General features: G+C 36.7%; 1 protein-coding gene across 2 annotated transcripts in view; it reads right to left on the bottom strand.

The window, feature by feature from the left end:
* Dpyd (dihydropyrimidine dehydrogenase) overlaps positions 1-14,737 on the bottom strand; it is a 1,202,971-nt gene that overhangs the window by 776,114 nt on the left and 412,120 nt on the right. The window lies entirely within an intron of this gene.

Consider the following 14,737-nt stretch of genomic DNA (forward strand, 5'->3'; position numbering starts at 1 on the left):
ACTGACCAATAGAAAGGATGAAGGCGATAACAGATTATCTAAACTAGAAAACCAGATGGCAGATCTAATACAGTCCAATAAAGAGAAAGACAAGCTAATATAAAGGTATGAATGAGAATTTTAAGATATCTGGGACACTATGAAAAGCTCAAACATAAGAATTCAGGGTATAGTAAAAGGAGTAGAATTTTACTCTCAAGGCATAATAGATATTTTCAACAAAATTACAGAAGAAAAATTTCCCTCAATTGGCAAAGAGATGCCAATGTAGACAGAGGAAGCTTTTAGAACACCAAACAGACAAAACCTGGAAAGAATCTTTCCTTGCCATTTTATAATTAAACTGCTAAACTCATAAACCAAAGAAAATATATTGAAAGCAGTGACAGAAAAACAAGAAGACATTTATTAATGCAACTCTATCATGATAACAGCAGATTACTCAACATAAATCCTGAAGGACTTGTAATGATGTATTCCAAGTTCTGAAAGATAACAACTGTCAAACAAGATTACTTGTTCCTGCAAAGCTATCTATCCAAATTGATGTAGAAATAAGGACATTCCACAACAAAAAGAGTCTAAAAGAATATATAGCAACTAAGCCAGCTCTACAGAAAATATTTAAAGGGACCCTTCATGCTGAAAAGAAAGGAAACTATACACAAGAGGACACCAGAAAAATAAAACCATATTAAAATAATATTGAATACAAGAGAATAAAGGGAAAACAGGAAGCATGATAAAACTAGAATAATGGTGAGAATAAATACATACCTTTCAATAATAACTCTTATGCCAAGGGCTACAATGCCCCAACCAAAAGACACAGGCTTGCAGTTTGGATTAAAAGACTGGGTCCTTCTTTTTGTTGCTGGCAAGAAACTCACCTATCCATAAAAGACAAACAATATCTTATGGTGAAAGGAAGGAAAATGGTATTTCAAGCAAATGGACCTGGGAAACAAGCACATGTTGCTATTCTAATATCTGACAGGATAGACTTCAAACTAATATTAGTGAGGAACGATAAGGAAGGTCACGTTATAATGATTAAAGAAACAATTAAACATATAAACACCTAATATGGGTGCTCCTAATTTCACCAAACAGTATTAGACTTAATGTCACAGATAACACCAAGCACAATTGTAGTTGGTAATTTGAATACCCCACTCTCAATTGGCAAGTCATCTCAGAAAAAACAAAAACAGAGTGGTAATCTGGATTAAATGAAGTCATAGAACAAATGGGCCTAATAGATATCTACAGAACATTACATCAAAATGATTCAGAATACATATTTTTCTCAGCAGCACATGGGACAATGTCTAAAATAGATCATAAATTATGACACAAAGCAAATTTCAACAAATATAAATGCCAAAAATACTCATTGGAGAAAAAGACAGCCTCTTTAACAAATTGTGCTGGGAATCTACATGTATATCTATATGTAGAAGGATGAAAATAGGTCCTTATCTCTGTCGATGCACAGAATCAAGTCTAAATGGATCAAAGACCTTAATACTGAAACTCTGAAACAGCTAGAGAAAACGTAGGGGAAACACTTCAACATATTGGCATAGACAATGACTTTCTGAATATAACCCAAGTTGCTCAGGAAATACAAAACAATAATTAATCACTAGGACCTTATGAAATTAAAAAAGCTTTTGTACAGCAAAGAACACCTTGAATACAGCAAGGAGGAAACTTACAGAATGGGAGACTATCTTTGGTATCTGTATATCTAACAGAGGATTAATATCTAGGATATATGAGGAACTCAGAAAATTATAAGAAATCAAACAAACCAGTTGAAAAATTGGCTATGGAACCAAACAGAGAGTTCTCAAAATAAGACATGGATGGCCTATGAACATCTAAAAAAAGTTCTACAACTTTAGCCATCAAGGAAATGCAAATTAAAAGTAGTTTGAGTTTCCATCTCACTTCTTTCAGAATGGCAATCATCAAGAAAAGATGACAATAAACACTGGCAAGGATGCAGAAAAAGAGGCACCTTTCTACACTGGAATATAATCTGGTACAACCATTGTTGAAATGAGTGTGGAGGTTCCTGAGACTGTTAAAAATGGATTTACCATCTGACCCAGGGATATCACTCCCAGGCATATATACCAATGGCTCTTTTCAAACTTAGAGATAGTTGCTCAACCATGTTTACTGCTGCTTTATTCACAATAGCTAGGAAATGAAACCAGCCTAGATGTGCCTCAACTAATGGATGGGTAAGGAAGCCATGGTACACTTACATAGGAGTTCTATTTGACAGTAAAGATAGTAAAATAAAATTTACAGGGAAATATATGGATGTGGATAGGATTATACTGAGATAACCAAGGCTCCAAAAGACAAATGTCACATGTTCCCTCTCATATGTGGATTCTAGCAACAAACGTTTAGATTTCTATTTGAAATGGAGTAAAAACTGGAAACAGAAGCCTGAAATCTAGAAAAGGGCTATAAGGGAGGAAGGAGAGGGGAGGACTTAAGGGTAGGGTGTATATATATAGATATATGTAGATGAACAGATTGCTGGAGGTGCAATGGCCTAAGTAAAGTCATGGGAAGAGACTGAGTATAAGAAGGGGAGTAGTGGGAGGGCTAATCAAAATTCCAAATGTCATGAATAAGCCATATGGAAACCTACATTTTTGGATAGTAGGATATTGATAGAAGCCATTGAGTGTTACTAAGAAAAATTCAGTGTAAAGGATGAGATACCTTCCAGTGAGTTGTTGGCCAGAGTAGTACCTGATGCCCCCAAAACATTACAGGCCATTGCCAAGGCTCTTGGTTTCCCATAAGAAATAAATGGTAAGACCCAACTGCTGAAGACTCCACATGCTTGGGCTACAAGGCCACTGAAAAATCAAGCTGGAGATGAACTAAATACCTTATGCTTGCAGGCCAGCTGATGGAAAGCTGGAAAAAAGCTATACTGCATGTGGTCCTATGGGAGATAGAAGTCATCCCTGGTGAAAACAGTGAACACTGCAGCCTTAAATTTGGCCAGCCAGGACAAATGACAGAAATGGTACAATAGTGGCACATCTGTTATGGGGAAAACCAACTGCTCTCAAATTGGACTGGAAGCCCAGCCTAAAGGAGAGACTATATGTCTATTACTGAAAGCCTAATCAAAAACCTTTGGTTTCACGAGGCCTAGGAGTGCACTGCTTGCTCTTGTCTAGCTAAATCCATATATTATACTCACCACACTGCCCTGTAAGCACTTTATTTAACATTCATACTCAAAAACTAATGCTATTCTCATTTTTGGTTAGGGAAACTTCTTTTTAGATGGTGTTGACCACTGAAATGACCTAAAACCATAGTGCTGAGAAGAAGTGACAGAGAATTATTCTTCACAGAAATATCTCCATCATACCATACAAGGCTCAGGATCAATTGTGGAAGAGGTGTCAGAAAGAATGTAACAGCCAAAGGAAGGGTAGGACTGCTTTCAATGCAATCATTCAGATAGAAATTGGCCTCAATATTCTTGACCTCCTAGTGCCAACACTGCCTTCACAAGACTGTCATAAAAAGGAGGAAAAGATGATGACATCAAAATAAGAGGCTGAGAGAGGATTAGGGGAATATGGAGAGTGGATTTGTGAAGGAAACATGGGGGAGGGGAGGGACTTATCATGTATTCACTATAAATATGGAAGTTTTCAATATAAAAATGATAAAAAATACTAGTACACTAATTTCTTCTAGCTTTTAAAAGCCAATAGCATCTAATCTTTAGTACCCTACTGGGCAAGAACACACCAAACAATATTTCTCTTTGTAATAGTTCACAACTGGTCAACCATTTTCCCTCTGTCTTACACTTCTCAGGCTTTGGAAAACATTCTTCTCTCAACTTTCATCACAACAAATTTTTAGTCCCCACATATCAGACCCTATTCAATTTGTATGTTTTCAGTGTGGAAAATTTTAATTGTAAAAATTATCTTCAGTTCCATTTATTTTGTCATCAATGGAAGGATTTCATATGTTTTATATAAACATTATATATATATATATATATATATATATATATATATATATATATTCACCCTGTATTTATTTGTATATGTCTCATCATATATATGTATATCTATACATGTACATGTATATCTATCTATCTATATCTATGATATATATGTGTAATTATATATATGTGTGTCTGTGTGTGTGTACTGAGTTTTCTTTATCTGTTCATCAGGTGATGGATACTGGTTATTTTTTCAATTTTTAAAATAATATTTATTTAACTGGTCCCCTCCCACAGCCCAAGTATGAGTTCCTCGTGCAGTCAGTGTATGAGCAGGCACAGCAGTCTGGAGTGTGTAGGCCAGACCCATTTCTGGTCCTCTCCCACAGCTCAGGTCTGAGTTCCCTGCATGGTCAATGTGTGGGCAGGTGATACAGACTGGAATGAGTAGGAACCATATCTGGGCTCCTCCCACCTACTCCTGGGTCTGAGTTCCCTGCACAGTCAGTGTGTGGATAGGTATAGCAGTCTGGAGTGAGTTGGCTGGACCCATTTCTGCTTCCCTCATACTGCCTGAGTCTGTGATCCTTGCACTTCAGTGTGTGGGAGGCCTCAGACCTCTGGAGTGAGTAGACCAGACCCCTGTATCTGGGCTCCTCCTACCTCCCAGGTCTAGATTGCTTGTACTAATCCATGTCTTGGAGAGCTCAGAATTAAGTAGGCCATATCCCTGTTCCCTTACTCCTCCCAGTCCCCTGTTTCTGGCAGGTTCCATTGTGCCTTTCTCAGGCACAGTATGAGCTGTAGAATCAGGCCTTTTGCTCTGATATCTTGACTAAACACTAAGTACCAACATCCTTGTTCACCTGAGTCAAAGGGTGAACAGTCCAAAGGACATAAACTTGCTTCCAGCTCAATAAAATAGTCTTCTGAAAATGGGTAGACAACAAAGCAAAAAAGCTAATGAAAGGCAGAAAACTGAGGAGTCTCCACCAGGGATGCCTTGTCCTATTACAGAAACCTCCAAAGAAATCATAGAAAAATCAACAGAAATTCATTCCCAAAATGAAAACACAACAACCAATGAAACCCTGATTTTTTAAAAAAAAAAAATGCTGAACTTGAAGCAAACTATCAAAGAACCAGCTATCATATCAATGAAATTGAACAGAATTGTCTCCTAGAGCATTCAGCTTTTGACAATAAGCCTACTTGATAGAATAAAACATTAAAACCCAAATAGATATGAATAAATTAAAGGTAACTCAAGAAATGGAAGACCCTAACAACCAGTTGATTAAGCTTAATGAAGACTTGATCAAATGCAAGAATGAAGTACAAGAAGGATCAAGAAAATCAGAAATTGAATTGAAATCATACCTCAAAAAAAGTGATGTACATTATAAAAAACAGCACAACAGAAAACAAAAATCAGTTTAGAACCATTCACCAACAGAGTTACTCATGTGGCAGACAGAACCTCTGACCTGGAATAAAGGACAGAAGAAATTGATCAGGAGGCCAAAAATTTTGCTAAGTTCAAAAAATCAAATGAACAAAATATGAAGGAACTGTGGGAAACTCTAAAATGACCAAACATCCAGATTATGGTCATACCAGAAGGACAGGAAATCAAGACCAGAGGTATAGAAAACATACTCAACAAAATTACTGAAGAAAAATTGCTGGATTTTGCAAAAGAGAGGTCTGTCCAGATACAAGAAGCCCAAAGAACACCAAACAGGCAGGACTAAAGAAGAAACTCTCCAACACACATCATAATTAAAAGCCTTAAAAATGAAAACAAAGAGAGGGTGTTAAAAGCATCCAGAGAGAAGCAATTCACAACATAAAAAGCAACCCCATTAGAATAACATCAGATTTCTCAATGGAAAGCCAGAAGGGCCTGGAATGGAACACTTTAAAGTCTGAAAAACTATGGCTTAAAACCCAAGCTACTTTACCCAGCAAAAGTATCCCTCATAATAAATGGTGAAAGAAAAGCTTGCCATGAAAAAAGTCAACTTTATAGAAATCAATATCCTGACTACTCACCTAATGGCACTGGAAATATAAGAGGTATCTAACCAAAAGAACACCAGGTGGAAAGAAATAATCAAGGTTAGAGCAAAAATTAATGAATTGGAAACTAGGAAAACAATTTTTAAAAAAATCAATGAAAGAAATAGCTGGTTCTTTGAAAAAATAAACTAGATTTATAAACCCCTGGCCAAAATGATCAAGCACAAAAAAGAGAAGTCTCAAATTAACAAAATCAGAAATTAAGAAGGAGAGATCACTACAGATGTCAATGAAATTGGAATAATCATCAGGGCACATTCCAAAACATCTGCTCCACAAAATTAAATAATCTTAAAGAAATGGTTGAATTCCTAGACACATGCCACCTATTCAAACTAAATTCAGAGCAGATTAATCTCGTAAACAAATCTATCACATACATGGAGATTGAAAGTTAATCAAAAACCTCCCCATATAGCTGAAGAGATGGCTTAGCAGTTAATTGCTTGCCTGTGAAGCCTAAGGAGCCTGGTTCAAGGCTTGATTCACCAGTACCCACATAAGCCAGATGCACAAGGTGGTGCATGCATCTGCAGTTTGTTTGTAGTTGCTGAAGGCCCTGGCATACCCATCCTCTCTTTATCTGCCTCTTTCTCTCTTTGTCACACTAAAGTAAAACAAACAAGAAAATAAACAACAAATAACCTCTCCAGAAAGAAAAGTCCATGACTAGATGGCTTCTCATTTGAATTCTACCAAACCTTCATAGAAGAACTGAAACCAATTTTTCTCAAACTATTTTGCATAATCAGAGACCAGGGAATCTTCCTTGACTCCTTTTATGAAGCTAGCAACACCCTAATACCAAATTCAGACAGAGATGCAACAAGGAAAGAAAATTATAGGCTTATATCCCTAAGGAACTTAGATGCAAAGATCCTGAACAAAATCCTTGCAAACCAATTTCAACAACACAACAAAAGCATTATCTACCTTGATCAAGTTGGCTTCATCCCAGGGATGCAGGGTTGGTTTAACATATGGAAATTGGTCAATGTAATACACAACATAAATAAACTGAACAAAAAGAACCACATGATCATCTCAATTCATGCAGAGAAGGCCTTTGAAAAAATACAACACCACTTCATGACCAAAACACTGGAAAAAATAGGCATTAAGGATTAATATTGTAACACAATGAAGGCTGTATATAAACTTTCTAAAGCCCAAATGATTATTAATGGGGAAAACTTAAAGAGTTCCCACTGAGATCAGGAACCAGACAGGGGTGCCCCTTACCACTGCTCTTCAACTGGAAGTACTAACCCAAGCAATAAGACAGAAGAAAGAAATAAAAGGGATTCAAATTGAAAAGGAAGAAGTCAAGTTATCCCTATTTGCAGATGTCATGATCCTATATATAACTGATCCAAAAGTCTTCATCTCAAAACTTCTAAAGGTGATAAATTCCTTCAGCAAAGTGGCAGGATTCAAAAAAATCAATGCACAAAATTAGTAGTTTTTCTACATGCAAAGGACAAATATACAGAGAAAGAAATCAATAAGACACTCCCATTTTCAATAACAACAACAAAAATCCTTGGAATAACACTAACAAAGGATGTGAAGGAACTATATAATGAAAACATAAAAACACTCAAGCAAGAAATACAGAGGACTTAAAAAGATGGAAGGACCTCCCATGTGCCTGGATAGGTAGACTTAATATTGAAAATGGCAATCCTATCAAAAGCAATATACAGATTTAATGAGGTACCAACACAAATACCAGCATCATTCTTCACTGAGACTGAAGAAATGACCTAAAAATTCATTTGGAATGGCAGAATGTCTTGGATATCCAAACATATCCTTAGCCAAAGATGACCATTCCTGATGTAAGCTATATTACAAATCCATAGTGATAAAAACAGCATGGTTCTGGAATAAAAACAGAAACATAGACCAATGGAACAGAATTGAAAACTCAGTGTTCAGGGCAAACAACTATAGCTGTTTGATCTTTGACAGAGGTGCCAATGATGCAGACTGAAGAAAAGACAGCATCTTCAACAAATGGTGTTGGACCAATTGGATGACCATATGTAGAAAAACGAAATTAATCACACTCATGTCGCCATACACAAAAATCAAGTCCAAATGGATTAAAGACCTCAATATAAGACCTGAAACACTTCAACTACTAGAAGAAAAATAGGAAGTACATTCCATGATATAGGACTCATAAAAGATTTCATGAACAAAACACGAGGAGCCAAGGAAATTAAATAAGCACTCAACCAATGGGATCTCATGAAGCTAAAAAGCTTTTGCAAAGACAAATATACCATAAGCAGAGCCAATAGATTACCCACTAAATGGGAGAAAATCTTTGCCAGCCATAACAATGATGGAAGCCTATTATTTAGAATCTACAAAGAACTTTAAAAAACTAAACAATAAAAAAAATCAAACAACCTACTCCATAATTGAGGCAGAGAACTAAATAGGGAGTTCTTAGAGGAAGAATTACAAATGGCTAACACACACATAAGAAAATGTTCAACATCCCTAACCATTAAGGAAATACAAATTAAAACAACTATGGGATTCTACTTTACCCCAGTAAAGATAGCAACCATTAAAAAAAAAATCAAATAAGGGCTGGAGAGATGGCTTAGTGGTTAAGTGCTTGCATGTGAAGCCTAAGGACCCTGGTTCAAGGCTCAATTCCCCAGGACCCATGTTATCCAGATGAACAGTGGGCACACGCATCTGGAGTTCATTTGCAGTGGCTGGAGGCCCTGGCGTGCCCGTTCTCTCTCTCTCTCTCTCTCTCTCTCCCTCCCTCCCTCCCTCCCCCCCCCCCTCTCTCTCTCTCTCTGTCACACTACAATAAATAAACAAAAAAAAAATTTAAGAAATCAAATGAAAACAAATGTTGATAAGACTGTGCTGGTATAACCACTGTGGAGATCAATTTGGAGACTCCTAAAAAGGATGAATATAGAGCTACCAGCATACCCTGTTGTTCCCTTACTGGACATTTACCCTAAAAGGACCACACCTCAGTTCAGAAATATTTACTCAACTATGTTTATATTCATAATAGCTAAAAACTGGAATCAACCAGGTACCCTTCTTTGGATGAATGGATAATCATGATGTGGTATATATACATGATGGAATTGCACTCAGTAGTAAGAAAAAATGACACATTGAAATTTGTAGAAAAATGGTCAAACTTGGAACATATTATTTTAAGTGAACTCACACAATCACAGAACCACAATTGTCTGATCTCACTTATCTGCAGTTCCTAACCTGCATCAGCCCAAGCTGCTGCCATAACTGAACAGCATCTCGAGGCTTGTACAATAGGGAGGATGGGGCATGGGGGAAGGGAAAGGGTAGGAAGGGGCACAAAATCTGAATCCAAATTGAACTGGTAGCTTAGAATCCTAAATCCTGGAAATCAGACTAAAGGGTGGAATAATCTTAGAGGGAGCACCTGAATCGAAGAGCACTGGAGAGAATGAGACAAAACCTAACCTCAAATTTCTCTTGTTTCTCTTTCTTCTCTGGATTTTGCTTTTTTCTTTTCCCTTTGTGATGGCCTATAATTCCCTGTACCAAGATGTGGTCTACATCAACAATGAGTGAGACCTACTGGATCTCCCAGAACAAACATGACAGACTTCTGTCAGAGCTCTTGATTACCCAACAGAGGTTGATGGTAAGATAATATGGCTGAAGACACCAATCACTGTCAGCATGGACCATGGAGAGACGTGATTGGAATCCAGAGGAGACCCAGTCCTCAGATAATTAGCCCATCTATTGCTGGAAGTCACTACATGAGCTACCAGGGGAAAGTGGCCAACATCTGTCCAAGTAACTCAATGTCTAAGTGACTGAGAAGCAAACAACCTGACATGATGCTCACACAAGTGCAATAGTGGCAAACAGCCATGGTGGATAACCAACTCCTCTTGTATTGGCTAACAGATCCGCTGAGTGGAAAGGATACCATATCTGGAACTAGGAAACAAGTCAGAATCATATCTAGATAATGAGTCTGCTTTCCACTGTCAAGCTCCCACTAACTTTACACTGTAAAAATGTCTAAACCTTTATATTTTTTTTTCTAAATTAATAATGGTTATTCCATTTAACTGGCACTGACTTCATTCTCCATTGGAGAACCCACTTTTATTTTTCATATGGGACCTGGACTTGAGGAGATAAATAACCCAGTGCACTGCACCCTAGCTCCAGCTGACTCCACAAAGGAATAGGGGAAATGAGCAAGAATGCTACTCTCTTAGTTAAGCTGATAGCAGCTCAGGAGTGATGGAGAAATTTACTGAGGACACTCAACACCTACCAAAGCAGACATCTAGATGCTCCTAAGTGCCATCACTGAAGTAGATACAAAAAGCTCTCAGAAAGGCTCAAGAATTTTGCAGAAGAGGAGGCAGAAACAGTGTTAGACCCAAAACTTGGGACATTTTGCACAAACGTTGCCTCTCCCCCATAACTGACTGCTGCCCCCATAATGACCCACAATCCCCATGGGGTTGATCTGCCGCCCCAATGAAGAAGGCCTCTTCAGAAAAGGGACAGGAAGGAGAGAAAGGATGGTACCAACATGTGATATTTACATACAAAATATGCCCATATCTAATAATTAAAAAAATGAAAAAGAAAAAAATTACTTAAGAGAGAGAGAGCGAGAGAGAGAGAAAGTGGCAGAAAGAGATAGAAAAAGGGAGAGAATGAGAGAAAATGGGCATACAAGGCTTCTGAAAACAAACTCCAGACCCACATACCACCTAGTGCATCTGGTTTTATGTGGGTACTGGGGAATTGAACTCAAGTTGTCCTCTGCATTGCACTGTGGCAAGTGCGTCTGTACTCACACACAATGATGTCCACACACATCTACACCCACCCCAATTAAACAAATTAAAAAATGAAATTTAAGAACTAAATTAAAACTATCAATGTTTTAAAAAGAAAAGTAGTAGAAGACGTTTAATATTTATCTGTTATATCTGCTTAATTTGAACCTAATGAAATATATTTTTCAGCTGTCAGAAAAATTTCTTGCATTATTGTAAATAGTTGATGGGAAGAACTGGATAATGTTCAAGGAGATGTGCCACATTAAAAATTTGCTGAGAGGGCTGGAGAGATGGCTTAGCGGTTAAGGTGCTTACAAAGCCAAAGGACCCAGGTTCAATTCCACAGGATCCATGTAAACCAAATGCACAAGGTGGCTCATGCGTTTGTTTGCAGCGGCTAGAGGCCCTGGCGCATACAGTCTCTCTTTATATATATATCTGCCTCTTTCTCTTGCTTTCAAATAAATAAAGTAATTTTAAAAATCTGCTGATAAACACAATTGAAAGAAAATTTAGAGTAACTCTTTTTCAAAAAATAAATCACCTGATTTAGTATAGAATTTGATTTGTCATTGTCATATTTTATTGAAACTATAACAACAATGATACAGTTTGAAGATAGGAAGAATAGAACCCACATAATATGGTCCATCAATATTAGAGAAATCTCATAGAATGTCTATTGAGAAAGATGCTATGCTGAAATACTAATTTCATAATCTAATATTTATCTAAAAAATGAATTCTGCCATCATGTATTTTTTTACATCATTTTTAAAATAATTTATTTTCAAGGACAGATGAACAGAGAGAAAACAGGCATGGAGAGAGATAAAGAGTGACCGAATGGGCATGTCAGGGCCTCTAGCTGCTGCAAATGAACTCCAGGTGCATGTGCCATCTTTTACATACAGCAAGTGTCTTACTCATTGAGGCATCTCTATAGCCCTGTTTTATGACATTTTAACACCAAGTCAAAGTTTATTTAGAAGCTTGGCATTTTAATTTAAACTGTTCTCAATTATATTATAATCTCTAGTATCAGAAAAAAATAGAACTGGCTAGCTATACAATTAATTTTATGCTTAAAGTCAGGTCCTTCAAACTTCAGTCAGCTGATATAAAATCTAGTCACATTTCTTTTACTGTTTCCTTTAATTCATTCATTAAATTGAAAATCTAGTTGCTATGTTAAGTATTACAAACCATATGATTTCCTAAAGATTCAAGCAAGCACTCATTTTTTTTTTTAATTTTTATTTTTTACTTTATTTATTTGAGAGCGACAGACACAGAGAGAAAGACAGATAGAGGGAGAGAGAGAGAATGGGCGCGCCAGGGCTTCCAGCCTCTGCAAACGAACTCCAGACGCATGCGCCCCCTTGTACATCTGGCTAACGTGGGACCTGGGGAACCGAGCCTCGAACAGGGGTCCTTAGGCTTCACAGGCAAGCGCTTAACCGCTAAGCCATCTCTCCAGCCCTCATTTTTTTTCAAAATAAAAGTTTCAATGTTTTATTCATGTACAGAAATTTCAAAATTGTCACTAACTTGATTTTATAGCAAGCCATTATTTCCTAGTTATTTTATTGAGGCTGTATTATTGAAGGATTACAATGTCATTATTTGGAAAAACTGCATTCTACAGGCTAAGCCTGTGTATTCCACAGACCTGCAAACATGTGTGGCATGAGGTCAAATGATCATGCCACAGACTCCAGGACAATGGCTGAAAAATAATGAGAACACCAGGCACAAGAGAGCAGCTGGCCTCTCCGTGCTCTTGAAGGCTGGGCTTTGTTTGCTGTGGCTTTTTTTTTTCTTTCTTTCTTTTTTTTTTTTTTTTTGCCCACTGAGCCCCTATGAAGGACATCATGCTTAGGCTCAAATGGAGAATTTGAGGCTGCAAACTTAACGGAGAATGGCAGACTACGGAGATGATATTTTATGTCATTTATAAGTATTAGAAAGAGCAATTTTGAAAAAAAAAATTGCTACCCTGCCTTTCTAACCTTTGTTTAATTTGGTAGAAAAATAGATTTGTATTTCTTTAAAGGTCAAAAATCAATCATTGTTTATCAATGAAAACATAAAATCATTTACATCACACTCTACTTCAAGTTAAATACTCATCAATAGGTTTATAGTTGGAAAGCAGAATATTTTGCCCTTCATACTTTATTCACATGTGTTCATTCTGCTCATGTTTTGTGTCTCACCATAACACCTTTGATGGTGGGAAAAACCCTAGGTGACTTAGGAAATATAAGTCTTTCTAAACAATTATGCCTACCCCTTCAATGTAAAATAATAATGGAAAACCTTTATAGATAGTTCTCATTGATATTTCATTTATTATTTGATGATAAAACACAGCTATACAAGTTGTAATAGGAATGAAATAGGGAGCCATATTCTCCTCTACTTTCTTTGATGCACTTATGTGAGGTCTTATTATGCTTCATTATTTTTGTAGCACTACCAATAGCTCTAAGTGTGGCCACAATTAAATATTGCTATTTCTAATGAGTTCTGTATAGCACAGACAACCCCACTGAAGCTCTTAAATAAAGTTTCAGATAAATAACATATGTTTAGCAAACAGTGTAAGCTCATTTAAAGTCATGTGAGACTTTCATCTATCATTGATCTATTGGTCCATCTATCTAACATCTCTATATTTCTTCTTCATTTTCCCCTCCATCTTTCTACATTTGTCCCTTTGTAATAGTCATGCCCTGGTCACTGACTAACTAATGATAGATATCAATTTATCTTCCTTAGTTTTGATTGTCCTTCCAGTTAATAAACATATTGTACATTTCTTTTACTGCAATGCTTCCTCTGCAAACTTGCCCTGGTTCAATGACAAGAAATGGTTCCCCAATGGAAGATGGAGAGGAATTCAAGTGAATTATCTCCATCAACTAAGGATTTTCTCTCGTGGCAGAGATTATGCCTTGCACTGGTCATGTAAGCCTGATGCAGTCTTTTTAATTTGGTAAGAAAAGAAATTAAATCCAAGAATTTATTGCATCAACTCACAACCTCAAATTGCTTCCATTTTCTTATTCCCAAGAGTCTTTCCTCAGAATTAACCTGTCAGAAAGGAGGAAGGGCATAACACTGATTTATTACTAAAAGCAAAGTGTGACTTTAGCTTGAGGGATATTATGGGAAGGGTCCTAAAGGGAAAGAGTACATTGTGTTTAAGTTGACACAAACACAGAGGTAAGTCATTAACTAAAGGCTAGCATAGACAGGCATTTAATTTAGTCTTCTAGCCAACTAGTCCCAGAAGATTAAAAATCTTACTGTAACCTCTGTATAAGCTGATCATTTAAATGATACATGAGAATTGACTTGCTAGTTGACTTCAAATAAGAGACCCCAGAGAGCCTACAGATGTCCCAGAAAATCAGTCCTTTACAAAGCATTTGTAAAGAAAAAGCCAGAACCAAAGTTTATGGCACAAATGTCAAAAAAGCAACCTTTCCTTTCACTGTGTATCTTTTTAATTAAAATAACAGAGTAGCTTTGAATCTGTAAGCTCACAAAGTCTCATTATTTTCTTAATGCTACTAAATACTATTATCCCATTTCAGAGTTTTGTAAAAATCCCGTAACTTCTGTTACTGAAAGGATGTTAATGTCAATATTAATGCTATTGATGTATTATTTCAAGGAATAAAGATCAAAGACAGTTTCTGGGAAAGTAATCAGTTAAGAAAGATGGCCTTTTCATAGCAGGTTCTCCTTGCTACACTTCAATGAAAGTTAATGGACTAGG

Source organism: Jaculus jaculus, chromosome 19, assembly GCF_020740685.1.
Source record: "Jaculus jaculus isolate mJacJac1 chromosome 19, mJacJac1.mat.Y.cur, whole genome shotgun sequence".
NCBI classification, from domain to species: domain Eukaryota; kingdom Metazoa; phylum Chordata; class Mammalia; order Rodentia; family Dipodidae; genus Jaculus; species Jaculus jaculus.